Source organism: Danio rerio, chromosome 11, assembly GCF_052040795.2.
Source record: "Danio rerio strain M-AB ecotype USA chromosome 11, GRCz13ab, whole genome shotgun sequence".
Lineage (NCBI taxonomy): Eukaryota > Metazoa > Chordata > Actinopteri > Cypriniformes > Danionidae > Danio > Danio rerio.
Window position 1 is genome coordinate 35,340,024 of NC_141031.1, and position 24,020 is coordinate 35,364,043.

At 34.2% G+C, this 24,020-nt stretch overlaps 1 long non-coding RNA gene across 1 annotated transcript in view; it reads right to left on the reverse strand.

Annotated features, from left to right (window-relative positions):
- Nucleotides 1-24,020, reverse strand: part of LOC141376633 (uncharacterized) — a 73,944-nt gene that overhangs the window by 22,719 nt on the left and 27,205 nt on the right. The window lies entirely within an intron of this gene.

Here is a 24,020-nt window from a genome sequence, read left to right on the forward strand (position 1 = left end):
TTTTAGTTTTCGCAAATCCACCAGAGGCTGCTGTGTACGGTATTTAATTCTACGAATTAAATTTTTAATTCTATTAATTCTTTTTCATTCATTCTTAATGCATTGCTTTAACTGTTTAATATTAATACTTTAGTAGATTTATTAATTTACTTTTTTTTTTAATTCTCGTACAAAAAAAATAAAATGAAAAGTGATAATTCACCCAAAATAATTTTTACTCATTATCACTCTAAATAATACTGGGTAATTTCATCCCAATTTTGGATGTAATAGGGACAAACTTAACTGCTAGGTTAATTTAAATTAACTGTACCAAATTTAACCCAACCTTTGGGTTAGTCCATGTTTTACCCAATTTGTATGTGGCATTTTTTTACTCAAATGCATTGCTCAAGTTTACTCAATTCCAAAAATTGAGATAAGAGTGTCCTTAAGAATATGTTTAAAAAAAAAAGGAACCACTGACTACCATACTAGAGCAAAGAAATAAACTGTAAAAAAAAATGTTGGGGCGACATGACAGCTCAGTGGTTAGCGCTATTGCCTCACAGCAAGAAGTTTCGCTGGTTCGAGTCCTGACTGGATAAGTTGGCATTTCTGTGCTGAGTTTGCATGTTTGCATGAGTTTCCCCGTGTTCATGTGAGTTTCCTTCAGGTGCTCAAAATGGATTTGTGTTGGGACAAAATGAAGGAATTAAGATAATTATTAGTTTTTACAAATTTAAATTGAACATAAAAAAGTTATTATAATAATAATAACAATAATAATAATAACAACAACAACAACAACAACAACAATAATAATAATAATAATAATAATAAAAATAATAAATTGACATGTTGCCCCCCTCCAAAAAAAAAAAAAAAACTTAAGAATTTTGATAAAGAAACGGAAGAAAGAAACTCCAACTGAGTTGAAACAAGAGTCATGACAGAATTGTTTAAAATTCCTGACTAGTTGTAATGATAACTGATAAAAAATGCAGTTATTTTGATTACATATTTACAGTTTGTATGCATAATACCACTGCTAATTTATTATAATAAATAAATAAATAAATTACATTTTAAATGATAAGTAAACTGATGTCCATACCAATACACCCACATAATTTTAATTACATACATTTAATACATTTGGTACTGAAAAGCAGGAAACAATAGCATTTTGCTCTGTATGTGAAATGTGAGAAAACAATGGAAAAAAAGTGCCATAAAAGTTCATTTATTTTTGTAAATACTTAAAATGTTGAATCTTTGCCAACAAAATGAAAGTCTATTAACAAAGAATGCATAATGCTTGGCTCAAAATGCACTGCGATTAAATATTGTAGTTTTAATTGGTTTCAATGGGCATATTTATGTCCTTAAGGTCCTGGATGTCACTTTTTTCTCATACAGTATATGCACTCCAACATGAGAGATAAATCAAGGCTCAATATCTTTGTAAGGCCTTTAAACAGTTTCCTGCTTCACACCGTCAGTCTGGAAAACAGTGTCTTTTAGTTGCAGCGAGTGAACAAATCCCCAGAGCAAATCTAAACACTAGTTCACAAATAATGAGACCTGCCTTACAGACAGAGTTTTCTGTGCTCAAGCAACCCCAGACATTTCGGATTTGAGACTGAGCTCTTCACGACATCTTTCCTGAAAGCCGCCTAGTCATGGTGGCCGAGAGCTCTGGCAGGAGATCAATGCCAAACTCTGCACCCCTTTCACAGCCTTTTCGGCCGTGTGACAGAATGAAATGAAAGCGTGGAAGCATTTCGGTACAACTGATTTATTACTTTATGACAAAAGACTGGTCTGAGAGCAAGACTGAGTCATTGATCTGACTGTGTGCTGACCTTAGAACAGAGATCATACCGATCTGAGGCATTAATGAAACCATCTGGATGCTGAAGCTGTGGACTTATTGTACTAACAGAGATTTTTTTTTTTTTTTTTTTGTATGTCATGTCTCAGATTTTAATGGTATACTAATTTTAATGGTATACATATTAAATGGCTTTAATATGTTTTGTCACACAAATAAAGGTTGTTTAGAAATGTACAAAAGAAGGGAGAAGGAAAATGGTGTAAATAATTACTGGATGAATTGCTGTGATGTTTTAGGCTTTGTTTATTTTGGAAAATTTATTGTGTAAATCAAATTTAATTGGACAAATTAAATTTAACATTACATGATAGATTAACGTTAGATTTGAGATTATATGAAAAACGGTATATAAAAAAAGGTGCTAAAACTTGTATTGAAATATGTATTTTTTTTACATATTGGTAATAACACAGTAATATCAGTGTTTATCATTATGTAATTATTGTATACCATTGTGAATTTTACATCTAGAGTAGGGAAAAATAAGCATTAAACCCATCACCATTACTCTCAGAAAGCATATATCTAAAGGTGCTGTTGGCTTGATATTTTCCCTGGATGTTGGTACCAGCCAAAGAAATCCATATATGCAAAGAGAACAAATCTTATTAGTTCACAAATTTGATTAAAATGAAATTACTCAGGTGAAAAGTATTGAACACATGAAGGAAGGGGTGTGTAGAAAGACTGGGAAAGCCCTGGCAGCACCTAAAATCTCTAACTATTCTTCAGCAATCCTCTGCCCTTCATCATTGTAAAATTAATATTAGCTGCTTCAATCCAACATCTACATTTTCAGGATGATGAAGATAAATCCAGAGTGAACATTTCAGCAAGACAGTGGTCAAAAACACAGCTAAGGAAACACTCAAATGCTTTTAGAGGAAGAAAATCAAGCTTTAGAAGGGCCCAGCCAATCACCTGACTTGAATCCAATTGGAAATACAAAGTAAAGATTAGATTTGATAGATGAGACTCATACTTCATTCTCCATATGAGAGGAATCTTTAAACGGACATTACCAAAAAATAAAAATAAAAAGCTTTTTATAAAACCGTTTCAGTCGTTCAAAAAGTAAAAAGTAATACTTTCTCCTTTTGACATTATTATAACACATTTTTTTTCAGATTTTTATTTTATTTATTTATTTATTTATTTATTTATTTATTTATTTATTTATTTATTTATTTATTTATTCATTTATTATAATTATTTTTTTGTATTGTTTGGGTTTTTACCAACATCTGGTTCAAATCCATGTCAACAGCTCTTTTAGAAATATTATTCCCAGGAAAAAACAAAACAAAAAAAATATGACATTCCTTACTTATTTTCTACACTGTACGTTAACTGTATAATCTGCATTTTTCAAAAAAGATCTCATCAAAGGGTACGGTTGGAAAATTATGACAAAAAATAAAAAAAGACAGTCAAAACAGTTGTGCAAAACTTAAAAGTTGTGAAATTAAAATAATAACGTCTCAATGTAATTATTGTTTAATGTAATTTTGGCAACACTTTACAATAAGGTTCATTACTTAATGCATTTACTAACATGAACTAACCAGGAACATCACTTGTACAGCATTTATCAATCATAATTGAACATTTACTAATGCATTATTAACATCCAAGTCCATGCTTCTTAACATTAGTTAATGCACCATGAGTTAACATGAACTAACAATGAACAACTGTATTTTCATTAACTAACATTTACTCACATTAATAAATACAGTAGTAAATGTTTTGTTCATTGTTTGTTCATGTTAGTAAATGCATTAATTAACATTAACTAATGAACCTTATTGTAAAGTGTGACCGTAATTTTGTATTGGGGCAACTTTTATTTTGCTGCTATTTTTTTATCACAAGCCCCTAAACATATTATCATATACTTATTAATCTTAGTGAGAATGCAGTTCCCTAGTGTGTAATATTACATTTAGGTGATATAATGAACTATATTTGTATACGGTCTAAGCAGTGCAATACAGGCGATCGCCTAGGGCTCCACAAATGCTGCTTTTATATTATATTTACTGTGAACTTAAGTGCAAGGATGAGAGTGAACGTTTAAATCATTAACAATGAGCAATGCACAATGCACAAACACCATTAAATGCGATACAATTTATTCACAACAACCGTGAGAAAAAAATATCCTCCACATTTCATTAAAAGAATAGCTCTGTATAATTCATACATGACGAATAGCTGAAAACGATAATAAATACACAACAACATGAATAAAGGTGAAAATATTAGCAGTACCATACTCCATTTGGCAAAACACCTCCTGCGATCGGTTATTGGGTGAACTAGAATGACATTTTTTTACACAGATATCTCTCTAAATGAAAAAATGTCTTAAAGTCTGAAGTAATATAACATCACAAGTCTCATTGCTATTTTTAATCAAATTTTTATTTTAAATAAAATGGCGTCCAAACCAAACAGCCTCTTTCCGGAGCCGAAAAAGGAAGAAAAGCAAGCTCAAAGTAAAAGGTATGTTCTGCTATGCATAAGACATTATTTAGTAGTGTAGTATTAAGACTTGTTTCAGCAAATACAACGATGCCCATTGATCACAGAAACACTTGTGTGATATGAGAGAGAAAATAGGCCAAACTCAGCATGTTTAAGAAAAAAAAATCATCTAATTATTCTGAAAAAAAAAAAACAAAAAAAAAAAAGCAGGTTTCCCCCTCATTTGGTCAAAATTGAATGTTACCCACTGTCCAACATCTAATGCAAAGTTTTGTTTGTGTAAATCTGTGTGTAAAAACAAGCTACATTGTGTCCTGCATTTCTAGTTATTTATGCATATATTTGTGTTATTCATTTACAAAAAAAAAAAAAAAAGCTTTTTATTCACGTTTAATTTGTATGTCATACGTGTATATATATATTTTTTTTAAATGAGTGTTTTTGGCTTTGTTCTGTCAGATTTGTTTAAATCTGTAAATATTTTTACATACAGTTGATGTCAGAATTCTTCACCCCCTTTGAATTTTTCTCTTTTTTAAATATTTCCCAAATGATGTATAACAGATCAATCAAATTTTCACAGTATGCCTTATAATATTTTTTTCTTCCGGAGAGTCTTATTTGTTTTATTTCGGCAAGAATAAAAGCAGTTTTATTAGCCCCTTTAAGCTATTTTTTTTCAGATAGTCTGACTCTACGGAACAAACCATCAATATACAATAACTTCCCTAATTATCCTAACCTGCCTAGTTAACCTAATTAATCTAGTTAAGCCTTTAAATGTCATTTTAAGCTTTATAGAAGTGTCTTGAAAAAATATCTAGTAAAATAAAATGTACTGTCATCATGGCAAAGATAAAATAAATCAGTTCTTGGAAATTAGTAATTTAAACTATTATGTTTAGAAATATGTTGAAAGAATCTCTCTGTCAAACAGATATTGGGGAAAAAATAAACAGGGAGCTGATAATTCAGGGGGGCTAATAATTCTGACTTCAACTGTATGTATTATAGGTTAAATATGTTACAGTTAATAACAATTTATACACTTAAATATATATATATATATATATATATATATATATATATATATATATATATATATATATATATATATATTTTTTTTTTTTTTTGTGCTTTCTTCTCAATTTTTTTTATCACGCATTGGGCCTCTCAACCCTATGGGTTGTCACTGGGTCTAAGTGTCCCAGTGCATTAATGAAAACATACACATAAAAGAGATTTCGGCTTTACCCCATGAAAGCAAACAGTGACTTATCTGTTGCAACGTAAGTGGCAGGGAGCCATTTAAAGCGAATCCGTCACTTTAAGCACGGGCCACAATGAATGTCCACTAGAGAAACGCATGTCCTCCTCTGAATGAACTGTCACACAAACGGCCTTCTGCTGAAAGCATGAAGACAACCCGAAAACGAATGACACTTCTTCCTCAAGCTACTAAGCATATTGACAGAGTAAAAACACTGGATGTCGATCACATGGCGGCGTGATAAACGCTTCCCTTTTGCTTTCGAAATCTGAGCTGATGGCCTTGTTTTCAAGTGCTCTCCCTTGATAACATTATAATTCAAAGTGACTGAAAACAAACACGCTCACACAAACTCCTACACATGCACACCAACATTTCTTAACACTGCCTCCGTTTCGACAAGACACACAATTAAATGCATTGACTCTTAAATAGCTCTTTGTTCGCCGACAGGATGAAAGAAGCAAGCCTATATTCTCAGTGTTCTTTCTAAGGATGAGTATATCCAAGAAAACACACACACACACACACACACACACACACACACACACACACACACACAGTCATGCTGGGAGAGTTAATAAAAAATGGTAAAATGGGGCATTGTTGAAAATGTGATTTCACACATTTTTTTCCCAACCAATTATCTGTTGTCTTTATAATACAATCTGTAGAGTTGGCTCGTGAATATGTCAGTACACCACCATACATTGTGCAATGACACTGTTACAGACGAGGAAACTAGTGGTACATATTCATTAGAATTTGGGACGGCTATAAAAGTCACATGCAAAAGTTGCCACCTGAGAAGCTTTTATAATACACTGCCTGTCACACACACTGATATTTTACTAAATCACCTTTAGCTTTGAGTATGGCACACATCTCTTGTGGCATTGATTCAATATGTATCTGCAATGTCACAACATTTATTCCTGTCCAGAGTTGCATCATTTTCTCCAGAACATCCCAAAAGATTTTCAATATGGTTAAGGTCTGGACTCTATGGTGGCCAATCCATCCGTAAAAATGATCTCTCATGCTCGCTGAACTGTTTTTTCACAATTTGAGCCTGAAGAATCCTGTCATGGTCATCTTAAAAAAAAAGACTGAAGACCATCAGAGATGAAAACATCCATTGATTCAATAACCTGGTCATTTAGTGTATTTATGTAGTTAGCTAAGCTCATCCATTTTGCACAAAACTTTACTGAACTTCAACCTGACCAATTGCTGCATCTCCAGATCATAGCACTGCCCCCACAGGCTTGAATAGTAGGGGCTAGGCAAGATGGTGCATGGGTAAATTGGTTGCTGCTAGATTGGATATGGTTGCGACAGGAAGTTACGAGAAATATTGATATTATTTATTACATTTCCTATTTATAGACTCTTTTCACACTGCCAGATTTTTCAGTAGCAGAAGTCATCATGGTTGGGAAAACTTAAGAGCGCAGAGAATGGGAGAATATAACAAATAAATATATATATATATATTTATTTAATTATTTATTTTTATTTTTTATATTTATTTGTTCAAATAATAATAAAAAAAAAACTCCATGATGATGTTATAAAGACTTTCAGAAAAAGAAAAAAATTGGGTAAGACCAGAGAAAAAAAACTATGTTCAATTTGCTGTCCTGTCCCATAAACGGTGCCTTAGAAACCCCTCAAACAAGCAGTAATTTGTTTTTTTGATTTGAAGCAAAGATGATATCCTACATAAATACATATAATTGTTCATACATTTTTAAAAATAAAAATACTAAAAATTTTAAAACAGTTAAGATGCCAATGACCGTTAAACACATCACAACAGGCTTGTGAAAAGATTTCATTGTATTTTAATAACATCTACCCCGATCCCAACCCTAAACCCAACCATCACAGTAATGTAGAAACAGTAGTTGTACAGTCTATTATTTATGCTATTTATTAAATTACCCAATAAATTGTGTTTTTAATGCCTAACCCCACCCCAACCCTAAACCCAACCATCACAAAACCGTAAAAATATGAATTATTGTCATAAAGTGTCATAAATAAAATGCTGCTATATTGATGTGTGCATCATACTTCTGTTCAGCCACATATCCAATCTAAACTTTACCGGGTAATTATCTGGACTCATCAGACCAGGTGATCGTCTTCCATTGCTTTAGAGCTAAACATTGTTATCACGCAAATTTAAGCTTTTTTATGATCAGCCTCACTGAAAATTGGATTTCTTGAGCCTACACAGCTAGTCCCAATCCCTTGAGTTCCCTTTGCATTGTGCATGTGGAAATGCTTTTAATTTCCCTATCAAACATTGCCTTGAGTTCTTTATTATGTAACATAATCATCCATGCAGATATTATCCAATGCGAGGCTCTATCCTTTTCGGCTAAGTTAAATACAGGTGGTAACTTTTATTTTTTGGACAGGCAGTGTATGTTTTACTGCATTTCCACTTGTTAAAGTGTACTTCCATACTCATTATTTCTGCAGTGTATTCTGTGCTATGTGTGCATGCAGTTTGTAATAGATGGACTTGGTTTTTGACACCACATTTTGACAGAACACACTGAATGTTCTGCATGTCATAATGCAAGGAACTTATCTTCCTATATTTAAGGTGGGAAATGTTTAAGGCAATCACTAGTCATGGTCCAATCGATCGGCCGATAATCTCATTTTATGACTAGATCGGTACTCGCCAATCTGATGAACTGTTCTCAGGTGTTTGTTTACGAGTTTACATGCAAAGAAACCAGACAAAACAGAGCAAAATATTGCAATGGTCTTGCATGCATTTAGACCTTTTTACAAATAAGAACTGAACGTTCTGTGTTCTTGACAATATTGCCAGTTCACTAAAACCTAGCTGCACATTTTAACCAAATAATAAAACGGTATTTTTTTTAAAAAACTTGAATATTTAATAATATAACCTACCTTATTGTAATATACTTACTGCAATATACAAGTATGTATTGATAGGTGTGCATTTTCATTTCTTATGCATCAAACATGAACTCCAAACTTTTTCTTAATTGAGAAATGTTTAATTCTTCTTTCATTATTTGCAATGTTTCCAAATTTCTTTGTTAGTTAGTTGTTTTTCTTACCAATATTTATATCTTTTTAATTGATTAATTTCTGTAAAGCTGCTTCTGACCATGACATGTCCACACTAAATGATTATAAGAGACATGTTTAAGCAGGGTTTCTACAGGTTTAATCAAGTGAAATTAAAGGGTTAAGACTTTTTAAAGACCATTTTAAGACCATACCGACTAAACTTTCAGACTTACACAAGACTAAACACGAAATATTTTTAATGGCCAAGTTAAAACCTTAAAATCATTAAAAACAAATGTTATTGTAAGGAAGACAATAAACCATATTAAAAAGTAAGTGGAGTTAATAAATAAGCATTTCTTAAAAGTTTTTTTTTTGAAATATATTGTTAGTGATAGGGTGTTAGCCCAATAGGGTATAGCTTTACTTGGACATAGGAAAATTAAGACTCATTTAAAATGATTCAAGACCTACAACACAAAATTTCAGTGGATTTAAGACTTTTTAAGGCCTAAAATCTTTTTTTTTAAATTTAAGACATTTTAAGACTTTATAAGACCCCGCAGATACCCTGTTAAGCGATCATATGCAGCATCTTTCATTTATTCTTATATGTAAGGAGAAAGCTTCACCTAAGTATTATGCTTAAGAGGGAAAATGTGTTTAATGGATTATAAAGCTTAAAGCATCAGAATCGGTACTCAGTATCGGGTGATCACCAGTAATCGGTACTTGGTATTGGCTGCAAAAATCCTAATCAGGGCATCCTAAAAATTAGAAAATTATGTTTCTAATTTTACCCCAGTAAAACATGATTTTTTCGATGCTTTGCTCATCGCCAAACAGCTCCATTTGTCACTTAGCTGCAAGTATGCATATAATCGCCAGAACATATACTTTTTTCCCCAATTTAAATTCTTCCACTGACTTAAAAGTGACAAGCTCCATTTGTCACTAAATCACATGTATATAATCATAAGAAGAACCCATGATTTTCTTTTCCCAATAGAACCCGATTTCTCATAAGTGAGCTGCTCCATTTGTCATTTAATCTCATATATGTATATAATGATAGGAACGATTTCCACAGAGGGTTTAGTAAGAGCCATGTGCTTATGCTGGGCTCTGTGGAGACTCCTCATAACAAGAGAGAGCTAATTATGAGAAGATGAGCGGTTAACCCATGCTGCAGGGGCCCGTGCGAACATGCTAATTGATGCTAAATGTATGCAACCTTATTGTACAGGATCACTGAAGCGCTAATCAAATACTGATCTGTGAGGGCAATCTGAAAAGTACAGACAATTAATCCTCATTCACTTGGTGTTTTGCATTATATAATCTGTATAGAAAGGCATTAGGTACAGTAGGACTGGAGCTTCTTTAGTGTCATGTCCCTCTATACAGTGCCCTATATACATGGCTGAATGTTCTCGATCTTATATGCATTGTTAGAAAGACTGATTCACTCTACATCCGTCTATTCACGAATTTGTAACAATTTGCTTTGACAGCTTTTGGTCTTTATTTGCTGTCCATGAACAATGCCTGCTTTGACCTTCAAACATGTAGTTGTCGCTGAGGCCTGGAACACTTTGGGTTCATGCTGTTGACATGTTGAGAAGAAGCTGTTTTCTGTGCTGACAATCTAATCCACTTTGCCAAAGTTTGAGGATTTTGGCAATATTTGGAGAACTGATGTCGTGCTAACTGTTTGAAAATTGTTTCTCTATTCAAAGTCTGCATTCAAGTCCATGAAAGCTGAACTGGCTGCTGTGAAATGTGATGATCTAAACCAGGGGTTTTAAAGAAAAAAGTTGGCCGAGTCTTTTGCCAACTTGTATAAGAAATGCTTACACTGTTAATATCAATGCTTAAGACACACTTACTTTAGCATTGACTTCGTGTTCAGTTTTTTTTTAATAAGATTTTTTATTTTTTTTTTATTTTTTTTCCTGACTTTGCAAAGCACTTTGGTCAACAATGGTTGCTTTTAAACATGCTTTATAAAAACAGATTGGAGCAGAGCAAAAAGGAGGGGCTTAGAGAGACTTTATTCGGTTAATCAAGGCGGCATTTGTTAAATTGTATTTTTAAAGAAATAAATGCAGCTTTGATGAGCAAAATAAGCTTATTTTAAAGCATTTACAAATCCTATTGACCCCAAACATTTAAACATTAAGCCTTTGAAAGAAAAATAAATCAATAAATACGAACACTTTAAAACATTTTGCAATGATTTATCTAGCCTATTAATGCCCTACTATGTTTTTGTGAAGGTTTTAAATACAGATAATCTCCAATTAAGTACCATTAATAATGCTAAATTCTTGGCAACATCCCAACACCTCTTTGTTTATGTCTTTTTTCTTTCTAATCCCAAAACACATTTATTAACGTAACACAGCACAACAACTAAGCATCCCGCGTCCTCTGTAAACAATTTCATTGTGGAATATGAGGCGAGAAAGAAAATCAGAAAGCTTATGAAAGCTGTGTATTCATCAGTATGAATAAGCTAGTCTGGGAGTTACAGGTTCATAAAAAGGCGCTTTAAGAAGTTTCTACTCATGGGCACTGTTAGATATGCAGCACCAATCGCGCCAGGAGGAGGAGAGAAAGAGACAAACAGTGGCGTCCTCCATTGCCATTTTTATGGTCCCTGATGACATTGAACGCTCCTTCTTTACGACATCACCTGGAGAATTAGTAAACATAAACGGCGGACCTGCTCCGCTCATTGACTGAGCCCTGATTTATAGCGCAACCTGCCGCCTTTTTCTATAATCGTCCATCAAAATGGGAAAGATATAAAATCCCAACAACCTGAGAAAAACTTTCTCGCTCCACCAACAATATATCTCGCTGACATTACACACTCAACACTTATGAGGAAGAGCTCTGCTATAAATCACAAAGTACAGAATCATAAAAACGGGCTCAAATAGCATCACTTTTACTCCCCTCTGTCTCGCGGCTTTATATGCGAGCCTCGTCGCTGAGAGCCATGTTTCGCTGCTTCTCGCTTTGGAAAAACTTGACATATATTAAAGTTTAGCTGATCATTTTTTAAGAAGCTCCAAACTTTAAGAGCAGCCATGCTAACTGTTGTAAAGCTTGCTTTTATTGGAGGCATTTGTCTTAAGTGTGTTTAGACGGGGACGGAATGACATGAAGTCTTCCAAGGGGAGGCGTAGAATATTAAGGCACATATTTGAGGCGTTTGTCATGGTGAATTTAAAGTGTCACAGGGAGAGAGTAAAAGCACTGGAGCTGATTTACAGCCGCGCTTTGCCCAGATATACAGATAATGCTGTTAGTGTAATAAACTGGTCGTCTCTTTGTTCGCTTGGCTATTAGATACGGCCATTAGATGCACCTGAGAAGTCCCCCTGTCAAAGACTAACACAACCAAACAGATGCCTTTTCTAGAAGTGTAGTCAGGCGTGACACTGCTGAGAGACTGTCTGCAGAACTGGCCGAAATGAAAAGAGGAAAGTCTTGAAACAGACGACCTTTTGCCTCCGTCATACTTTAGTAAGTAAAAAGTGCATAAAGATGTAATGTTAAACAAAAATGTGTTGTGTGATGTTATGAGGAAGAATCTAAATTTGGTGCTCTTTAGCATTGTGATGAGTGAGGTGTGGCCAAAAGTCATTGGAACGGTACAAGGCCAGTAATGCCGGCAGCTGGCTCTCTTCAACTCTCACATGGTCAACCACTGAAGCTAAGCAGGGCTGTGCCCGGTCAGTACCTGGATGGGAGACCACATGAGAAAGCTAGGTTGCTGCCGGAAGTTGTATTAGTGAGGCCAGCAGGGGGCACCCAACCTGCTGTCTGTGTGGGTCCTAATGCCCCAGTATACTGACGGGGACTCTATACTGCTCAGGGAGGATTGTTATAATTGTTATTAATATTATTGTTATGATTACTATTACTATATTTTCATGGTTTAATGAGTATTTGTATAGGAATTGAGCAGATTTATAATACTATTAATTATTGTTGTGCTTCTTTGGGGTAAATTTTTACAAGATATGCAAAAAATAATGTATATAATTAAGTTACACTTGTCTTGCATATGCTTGACAATTATTTGTTATTATAGTTACTGTTAATGTTTCATTAAAATGTATCATTATTATTATTATTATTATTATTATTATTAAATGGATACAAACAATGATTCTTCTTTTTTTTCCATTTTCAAAATGCACCAAAGAGCCTTAAGACTGTGCACTTGCTTTACAGATCTGGATGATTGAAACTTTATAAAACTATATGAACTATTTGCATGTTAGAAAGTACCTATGTGTTTTACCCAACAATGTCCCATTTACCCTCGACCAAGGTGTCTCTTTCTGTGTGCCCATATCAGAAACCGGGTGGCTGCTTGGGTTAATTCTCATACACACGGAAACGACCAGCTGCTCCAGCCGGACCTGCTCTCTCTCGCATCCACACAGCCCATTCGTCCTGACGCCCTGCACCTTCAACCTCCCCCAATCCCTTCATCGTGTCACATCTGGACAGGAGCCACTGCCACACACAGATGGCCCAGAGATCGCGCCAGCCGGTGCATTGTGGGTAATCACTTTGACCAGGGTAGAGGGCACTCGGCAGGGTCAGTACATTTCCTCATCTGCCTGCATCAAGGGCGTATACAGGAATTAACCCCAAAAGACTAAAGGGTAATTACAGTGCGTCATCCTATACTGTACTTACTATTATTCTGTGGTCAACAGAAATGGTTTTACTTTACTACTGTATTTAAAGTCTGCATGAACTGGAAGTTGACAAGATTTTTTAAGTATGTTAATGTGCTTCCAACTTAAATTGAATATTTAGTAGAGGGCGGTCATGTGCGTAATTCTGTCATAGCAAATGGTAAGAGAAGCATGGTTAAGGTTATTGATATCCAGCTGCTATGATAGCCATCAACAGAAGAACTGTCACTCCAAATGCGGATAGTCAGACTTTTGATTGTAGATTAGCAAAATAATTAACTAGCGCTCATTAATTTTTCAAGTTAAGAATAACAGTGTGCTAGCAAAAATAAACAAGGTAAATTTTTGTTTCACACACATTTTTTTAGGTAATACTTTTTCTTATTTTAGGAAACTTTTACTTCACTACATTCCAAAACAATAGTTGTGAATGAGCTGCAGTGTCTTGCGGTAACTTAGTGGGATCAGTGCTGCCAGTTAGTTAATCACAACTGCCCAATTTACAGTAACTTACATGTAAATTTGTTTTACAGTAGTAGGGCCTTACCGCAATTTCATTTTACAGTAAAATAGCGATATCTCGACTTCTTTCTATGGTAAAATGACCTTTAACTCATTTGAATTTTACGGTATGACAATTTTACAGTACTTTTACTGTAATTTACTTACATTTTACACTAGTAGTACAAAACCATTTGTTTTTGTATTAGTACTTACTATTGAATTTAATAAATTTAAATTTTTTAAGAGACAAAATCCCATTCAACAGTATTTTATTATTATTATTTATTGTTATTATATCCATTTTAAATGGTTTATATAAATAATTTTCATTCATCAATCTATTTTAAATTCATTTTGTGATACAAAATGTTAATGCATTTTTCAACAATTCTCTCAATTCTCTCAACTACAGTAGCAATACTTGAATACCTTGATTACAGTAGAATACCGCAAATTCATAATATACAGTAAGTTACTGTAAAAGATTTAAAATTACCCACAGTGTTTATTACAGCAGTGAACTGTAAAGAATGTATGTGGTAATATACGAGGTGTTTTTGCAGCAAGATCTAACAGTGTGAATCCTGTCATTTTTGTCAGTCCGTATTAAAATGGTTCACAAATTGTTCAGAACGATTCACTTATGTGAATAATAAATAAGACAGATACTGTTAAATATGTTTTGGGGTCAGCAACAGCCTAATTCAAATGATCCAAACAGGGCATATCGTCCTCTTAAGGGCACTTTGGTGTGAGAACAATCAAGGCCACCATATTGCAGTGTTGTTGACATTATGATTCACTGAAATTCTACAATGATTCAAAGGTAATCAAAAACAGGAGATCCATTATTATTTAGTGTGCATGAATGCTAATTTTTAAATGGAAGTTGCGAGTGAATTATTTTAGGAGTTATTCAATAGTATCATATTTAAGTCTTCTGTAAAAGGGTGGAGCTGTGCAAATCAATTACTTGAATATAGACATGCCCATATGCATTATCGTATCAACAGAGTAATTTTTTTTAATGAAATATTCTTTTTTTTTTTTTTTCCGATTTAGTCCCTTTATTAATCAGGGATAGCCACAGCGGAATGAACCGTCAAGTTATCCAGCATACGTTTTATGCAGCGGATGCTCTTCCAGCTGCAATCAATCACTGGAAAAACATTCATACACACTGATTCACACACATACACTATTTACAATTTAGCTTAGAAAATTCCTATACCACATAATTTTGGACTTGTGGGAAAAACGGGAGCACCTGAAGGAAACCCACACGGACACAGGGATAATTTTTTAATAAGCATATATAAATAACTAAACAAATAAAAAATAACGCTTGTATGTTTTCCCAGGTGCTGTAATATGGCTGTGTTATTCTCAAAATGTTTACATATTTCACATCTTTTTAAAATTGTTTTCTTGTTATGCGACAATTGTTTTTTGTTTATTGATATTTTCATGTTCTTACACATTCAGATTATTATTCATTATGAGTATGGTTATAAGAAGTTTTAGTATGAAAATTTTTCTTCCAAAATAAATAAAAATTCATTAATAGGTGTTTAAGTGTGTTACTTGTGTACTCTGAATCAAGTCAAATTGAAGAGGACTTCATATTGTAACTGGAGTGATATGTTTTTAGGTTATCTCTATACTTTTACTTAATCCACCACTGCTATTACTGGGAAAGACATCTCTGCACACGCAGAGACATGAGAAACTCTAATTTTAATTACACTTTGAGTCATGAGATGATATTATCCGCCAGAAATAGATATGTCTGCTTCTATAGTGTGATATGTTTTAATGAATTGATATTCATAAGCAACCTCCGTTGACTTTGTGTACAGCATGCCGGGGACTGGTGGCAGATGCAGAGCACAGACGCTGAGATTGTTAGAGACGAGCAACTTATAAATCATTTTGGCAAGCCAAAGGAGCCAAGCCTTTACTGTTTAAGATTTTAGTGCACAAGAAAATAAATAACAAAAACAAAAAAGAGAAATGTTGTGCCATTACAAGAGTCTACAAGAACACAAACCAGCTTTGACATGGGTCATTGGCACTTGTGAACTTCCCAGCTTTGCTTTGCTTTTGTGAAACTCACTAATATGGCATTGGGGTCACATGGGGCACAAAGGCTGGCGCCACACCACAGAAAAGCTCAATGAAATGAATGTGAAAAAAAAAAAATGATGAAGGGAACACTTGCCAAAACATAAACTCCACATTTTCATATTGTACACTGCATCAAATCTAGGCTTGGCATTTCTTTTCCAAGAATTGTTGTTGCTAAACTGTGCATTTCTCTTTTTCTAATTTATGATTTATTCCTCTCTTTCTCTCTCTTTCTGATTTGATTTATTCCTCTCTTTCTCTTTCTGTCTGATTTATGTATTGATTTGGCAGCCCAACAGGAATCTTTAAAACAATTCCACTGTATGACGAATGCATGCAAATCTAATTCAGAAAATATAGCATAACAACACTGTAGAAGATGCCAAAATATTATTATTTTTTGGTTGGTGTTAAAGGGAGTTTCACAGACACAAATTAATCTCAGTGCATCTGATTTCCCTTTAGAAGAAGTTTTCTAATTAGTTTACATTCGCTGTGTATGCACAACTGCTCGATAAATAAATGTTTGTTGAAACTGATTGAATTCATATTTTTGGTTAAAGGTTTACTTCACACCAGAATTAAACTCTGATCGCCATTTAATCACTCTAATTTCATTCCAAAACCCATGAGAAATGTGTTCATCTTCTGAATAAAAACGTAGATTTGTAATTTTTTTAATCTATCCATTTAAATTTTATCCGCTCAGACGAATAAATAAATAGGATAAAAATAAAGTATTTATTGAATTAAAATGTAGACATTTGTAATTTTCCAAACACCCCATTTAAATTATATCCACTCAGAGGAATAAATAAAAAAATAAAATAAAAAATAAATTAATGAATAAAAACAAACAAATCAAATCAATCAAATCAATCAAATAAAATAAATAAAATTAGATAAATAAAATAAAAATGTATTCATCTATTAAATGTAGATATTTGAAATTTTCCAATCTCTCCATTTAAATTCTATCCACTGAGAAGAATAAATAAATGAATAAGAAACAAACAAATATATAAAGAAATTGATCAAATAATGAAATAAACAAAATTAATATAATATATAATGTATTTATTTATTTATTCATTCATTTATTTGCGTGTGTTTGTGCATGTGATTTATATAAGACATTTATTATTTATAAGAATTAACACGAGCTTATCCTGCTTGCTGTGTGAGAACAACCCTCACTGGTTCATGTGTAAGCTCAAATATATCTTGGGATACGCAAAAACTAAGCTTATTGTTTGTTCCCCCTAAAGCTTCAGCTGAAGTTTCTGTAAACACTGCCCAGTGGTCAAACTTAGAATGTGATTTAATACCTAAATTAAATCTGTTCATCATATTAAGTGATTGGACTTTGTGTCTTTCTATGCAAGACAGGTCAAAGTATACTGTAAAGACCATAAGCTAACATTATGCAAATGTTTTGCGTACATATACTCATACATTTGCTGTCGACTTATTTTATCCATTCAGAATCAAAGTATGAGAGATAATCAGAAATTAGTTCACCAAAAATGACCATTCCCACTCTCAAATCACTTGCCCTATCGTCTTTTCAATTGCATGAGACCTTTATTTATCTTTGGAAAACAAAATAAGATATTTTAGATGAAATCCAAGAGCTCTCTCTCTCTCTCTCTCATCCTCCACATACAGCAGTAGTTCAGGGACATTTCGAGTAAAAAAAAAAAAAAAAAGGATTATCAAAGCATTCCATGTGACTTCAGTGTTTCAACTCTAATCAAACAAAGCTCCAAAACTGTAAAATTACTTAATTCAAGCTTGTTGATTTTTTACCTCTTCTCAACAGGTAAATCCTGCAACAATCAAGAATGCATGATTATATGGTGTCATGGCTTCGCAGTCAAAAAAAATGTTATTATACTAGATGTCGATGGGGCAAAAACTGCCCCAAACATAACAAAAGGATACTAACTTTTACCAGAGTATACTGCTGAATATTTTGAAAAATGTCAAAACATTTTCCCAAAATATGCATCAAAATAAGATGTCACCAAAAATCATTTCATTGGCAGAAATGCAGAGAAAGTTGTGGCCAAATTAAGACACAAAATCACCCCAGAGTGAATGAAAACATCAATAACAGCACACAAGGGTTAAGAAAGCAAATATCTTGACTTTTTGTGCACTTTAATCTTCAAAACCTGCGTGACACTTAAACTGACCAATCAGAATCAATCCCAGAGCTTTGGTTACAGCAGTGTTTCTCAACCACGTTCCTGGAGAACCACCAACACTACATGTCCAACAACATGATGGACATCCAGCTTTCTCCAGCCTTCAGTGCCTAGAGTGCAGCTCTGCACAAGAAGTTTGGCCAGAGGAGAAATGGTCAAGCCCAACTGAGCCTGGTCTCTCTCAAGGTTTTTCTTTCCTTCACTTTTGTCAATTGGTGAAGTTGTGTTCCTCGCTACTGTCACCACTGGCTTGCTTGGTTTGGGACTTGTTGAGCTGCCTATCGATGGATTTGCTCTTCGGTGTTTGGACTTTCAGCAGTGAAAATAAACCGTACTGAACTGAACTAAACTGAACTTCAACTCTGAAAATTGACCCGACAGTTTCAATTTACTAGAACTTCTATGTTAAGCTTCTTTGACACAATCTACACTGTAAAAGCACTATAGAAATAAAGAGGAATTGATTTAAATTGAATGTCTCCTTTGTAACACCCCTTACAGGTCTTTTAGTCTCTGCTAATGAGCCTATAATCTCAATCAGGTGTGTTTGGCTAAGGAAACATGGAAAATGTGCAGAACTGGTGGTCCCCAAGGAATGTGGTTGAGAAACACTGCCTTACAGTACGATTTCTCTTTTCACTCAAGGTCACACTGGCTAGAGAGAAACCCAGCATTCATCCAGTTCTTGGATCACTCCTTCAGCGGTTTGAACTCTTGGGTTTCCAGCCTGGGATCGCCAGTGCTCTAATGTGCTGTATATAGCGGTAAGTGTTTGTCCACTGAGTCTGAAAGCGGAGGTCAAGGCTTACAGGTGCGGGCCAGCTGCCATATGCTGCTCAAGCAAGGACGAGCCAAAACGCTTCTCTCTCAAACACCTCCAGCTGCTCCAGCGAAACACTTCTGGCAGACGCGCAAAAGCCTTTCATTCTCACACAGTTTCACCCTCGGACAGAAAGAAGACACGGGGTTAAAAAAGATGTCAAGTTACTGCTATGTCATCAACCACGGCCAATGAGGTATGAAGCAATAAATAATATGCAGTGTAAGAAAACGGTGTTTAAAATGGTTTATGATTTTTGTTTTATTTTTATAAGGGGTGATGGATCAATGTGATCTTGGCACGTACCACCCCTCAAGGTGTTTTCAGCATTCTGGGCATTAAAACAGGTGAGACAATCCCATTATTTTACTGTCACACATCAGAATGGAAAACCGCAGCAATTCGCACACTTATAAATGCACATCAGCAAGGCAATTTGCAGTCTAGAGGAGGCTCACCACCACCCGCATATCAGCATTTATTTGCACTGCTAAATTAAAGAGTAAAATTTGGAAGCGTTAAAGAGTCTTGCTTCAGGCTTAGGTGTAAATGTTTGTCTGTGGAAAGCAAAATTGTTTACCACAACAAAAAGTTTTCATTGTGGTTGTTGTTCCCAAATTAAGCGATAATGCTTCTACCTTTGCTTCAGGACATTTCACACACATTTTTGTGTTCTGGTTTGCTAATCTTTGGAATAAACTTATTCAATCTAAAAATGAAACGCACAGTATTACTTTTTCCATAAGTGTGATTTTCTTTTGTCTTGTATTTGCAGTCCTTGAGCAGCAGAATTTCTTCCATTGAAAAAGAAATGTGAAGGCAAATAAAAAAAAAAAATGTATTCATTAAATAATGAGATAAGTGTAAAAATATAAATTATATTTAACTTTTAATACACAGAATGATTGGCAAATACACAAATTCAAATGTTCAAAGTTTTTTTTGTGTGTGCTATTGATGAAAAATAGAATATACAGTTGAAGTCAAACTTATTAGCCCCTCTGAATTATTAACCCCCCGTTTATTTTATTTCCAATTTCTGTTTAATGGAGAAGATTTTTTCAGCACATTTCTATACTTAATAGTTTTTAAAAGCTCATTTGTAATAACTGATTCATTTTATCTTTGCCATGATGACAGTAAATAATATTTTACTAGATATTTTTCAAGACGCTTCTATACAGCTTAAAGTGACATTTAAAGGCCTAATTAGGTTAATTAGGTTAACTACGCAGGTTAGGATAGTTAGGCAAGTTATTGTATAATGATGGTTTGTTCTGTAGAAAAAAAATGCTTTATAATGGCTAATAATTTTGACCCTAAAATGGTTTTAAAAAATTAAAATTTCCTTGCTCTGCTAAACATCATTTGGGAAATATTTAAAAAAGAATTCCTATATATATATATATATATATATATATATATATATATATATATATATATATATATATATATATATATATATATATATATATATATAAATCTGTTATGTCAACTTGCTAATATTGTGTTAGTCAAAACTCACATGCAGTTATCATTGCAATTATTAAATTCAACAATAACTTAAGAGTTTAGCAAAAAACGAATAAATATTTTTAGATTTTATTTTACCTCAAATACATAAAAAAAAGAAAGGAAAGAAAGTGTTTGTAAATATTTCCTTAAGCTTTTTATAATTACTAGTACTTGGGCAAGTATTTTTTGCAGAACAGTACTGCAAGTAGTCACAATTCTTTCAAGTTGAACCAAACTTTTATTTTGACTGGTTAATGAGAAGACATTGTTTTTTTTTTTTGTTTTTTTTTTGTATCAAGTAAAATCCTAATGTCGATTAACTAATCTGAAATTCTGATACACAATCTGCTTCAGGCAAAATCAATCCTTTTTAATAACTAGTTTTCCAATTTCCACATTGTGGTCCTGATTAGTATTAGTTTTTTTTTTTTTATGTTTTGACATTCATTGTGATATTCATAACATATGTAATTAAAAGAAATTGAAAAACTGTACTAAAATGTAACATTACCTTAAGAGTTTAGCAAAAAAACGAAAAAAAGAAAGAAAAACAATAATAGTAACTTATGAAAAATATATTTCTTCACTTTAACAATTTTGTAAATGCAGTATTTCATTAGGTTTCATTACTACTAGACCTGTCACTAGGGTTGTAACAATATACCGGTATGACGATCTACCACGATTTGAACGTGCACAATTATCATACCATGAACAATTGCATATCAACGGTTTTAACCCTTAAAGACCGAGACATTATTAAATAAGTATTGCTTTTAAATGTTTAATAACTTTTGATCCGCTGATCCGATTCATACAATTCAAACATTGGCATAAAGAAGAGAATCTCAGCTTTCCAGTGCTGTATCACATAACACGCGGACTTTCAGAGGCTCCGGAATCAGTGCGGTTACGTCATCAAAATTTGACCACGCTGATTTGACAAAGAAACGCTCGTCACTGTGTCTCCGGACAAACCAGACATGATACATTGATGCATTGTCCCTCCTCCATGCCCAGATTGGTTCAAACCAATGACTGTAAAAAATATGGACGACGCGACAGCCCCTTTTCCCATTGAACGCCTTGAGGGTAGCAGAGGTAGTCAGTCTGAGCTCTGAGGGGTAAGTCTCCGGCAGGCGAGAATCTAGCCGAACTGGTCCGAGTGTATTTGCCATCTGGGTGGTTAGGCGTGTATCAGCAAACTAATAAAGCCCGAAAAAAGCCCTGACCTTAGCGAATAAACAGTGTTCCACCAGGATCATGTATGTCAGAAACTATAGTTTACTGCTGAACTCATTTTGTCATGGTGAAATAACATAGAAATCAAATAATAACACTTCAGTCTCCTGCCGAAGCTCAGACGCGCTGCTTTGAGAAACTGTCAATCACAGCTGTCAATCACGATGACACGCCCAGCATTAAATTACTGCTAAAAACAAACTGTTTACAAAAATGAAGATCTGCACCTATTTCAGCACAAAAACCAGTGCCTTAATCGACCAGAACCATCTTTCGGGACATTTTATTGCAAGTGTAATCATTTTTTTTATTTGGGCTCAAGTCTCCTTCATTAACACGGAGGAGGCGGGCTTTATGACTTGTACTGCAGCCAGCCCCCAGGGGGCGATCTAACGGTCCTTCACTCAAACGCAGGCTTGCGGCACACTTGGTTCAAACTCGCTATATCACAACCAATAAGCATAGGTTTCGCTTTTGTTTGTGGACCAAACAATGAGCTTTTTGAACAACACAGAATGAGAGATAGGCATACATTTATGTGCGGCTAAATAAAACGCAAAAAAAAAGTTTTGCATGAAATGATTCTCATACTAAGTACTTTTGCATGCACAGCAGCACAGAAACATGACAAAACAGTGACACAGCAAAGACGAACTGCTGCTCTTGCTGTTTTCAAAAGACGCAAATGAAGGTGCAGCTGTTTGTCTGCATTGCAGACAACCATATCCAAATCCATATCCACAGGCAACCATATCCATGTTGGCACATAAAACCTAAGGATGTTCCATATTGAATCTAGTTTCGTTATGTAACTATTTATAGTATAGTAAATATTTATATCTATTTTTTTTACTGAGGATTTGCACCATGTTTATTTGGACTTTATTTGGACTTTGACACATTATTTATTATTTTCTTATTTTTTTATTTGTTCATTGTAAGTGGTGTTGTTTATAGTAACTAAAAATTATTTGGAAAAAGTCAAATTTGCTTCACCGTTCTATTATTTTGTAACATTTGTAACATACCGTATACCGCGAAACCGTCAAACCGTGGTATTGTTTTAGACGATTATCATACCGTAAAAAATTCATACCGTTACAACCCTACCTGTCACAATAAATAATTTTTGTAATGTGATATATTGTCACAGAAACTGCTGCGATAAACAATATTATTGTCATTTTGCAATCATGAAAAGCCACTGATTGTACAACAGTATTATAATGGAAATACTCCTAAAATGCTTTCAAGGTACAAAACAACTTTTTATCCTTATTGTTATTTACAGGTGTAGCCACTGAATTGTGCATTTCTTCACACGCAATGCTGCAATTTGTCACGTGCAGTCACACGATATGCTGCAGCAGCAAATGCCGCCTTTTCATAAAAAAAATGTAAAAAACATTTCTGTGCTTTACGCAATATCTAGGTAGCACAAGGAGCAACCAATTTTCCATAGTTAGGCCAGTGCAAGAGTGCAATATTTGTAAATATATATTCACACACCTAAAATGATTAAGGTCAGGTCCAAGTGTTGCATGATAAGTCGATAAATTGATTAATGTGACAGGCAGCAAAGCAGTGGTGCAGTAGGTAGTGCTGTCGCCTCACAGCAAGAAGGTTGCTGGTTCGAGCCTCGGCTCAGTTGGTGTTTCTGTGTGTTTGCATGTTCTCCCTGCGTTCGCGTGGGTTTCCTTCGGGTGCTCCAGTTTCCCCAACAGTCCAAAGACATGCGGTACAGGTGAATTGGGTAGGCTATTTGTCCGTAGTGTATGAGTATGAGTGTGTGTGCGTGTGTGAATGTTTGTGGATGTTTCCCAGAGATGGGTTGCGGCTGGAATGGCATCTGCCGCGTAAAAAAAACTTGCTGGATAAGTTGGCGGTTCATTCCGCTGTGGTGACCCTGGATTAATAAGGGGACTAAGCCGACAAGAAAATGAATGAATGAATGTGACAGGCCTAATTACTACTATTACATGGACAAGTATTTTTCTGCCGTACAGTAAATATACTTGTCACAATATCTTCAAGTAATTTTTTTTTTCTATTTATTTACATTGGTCGCTGTGAAGACAAGATTTTTTTCCTTTTGTTGCTTTTCTTTTGCTCTTGTTTTTATGTCTACAGTAAAATCCTAAAGTTGATTCAATTGAAATTCTGAAACAGA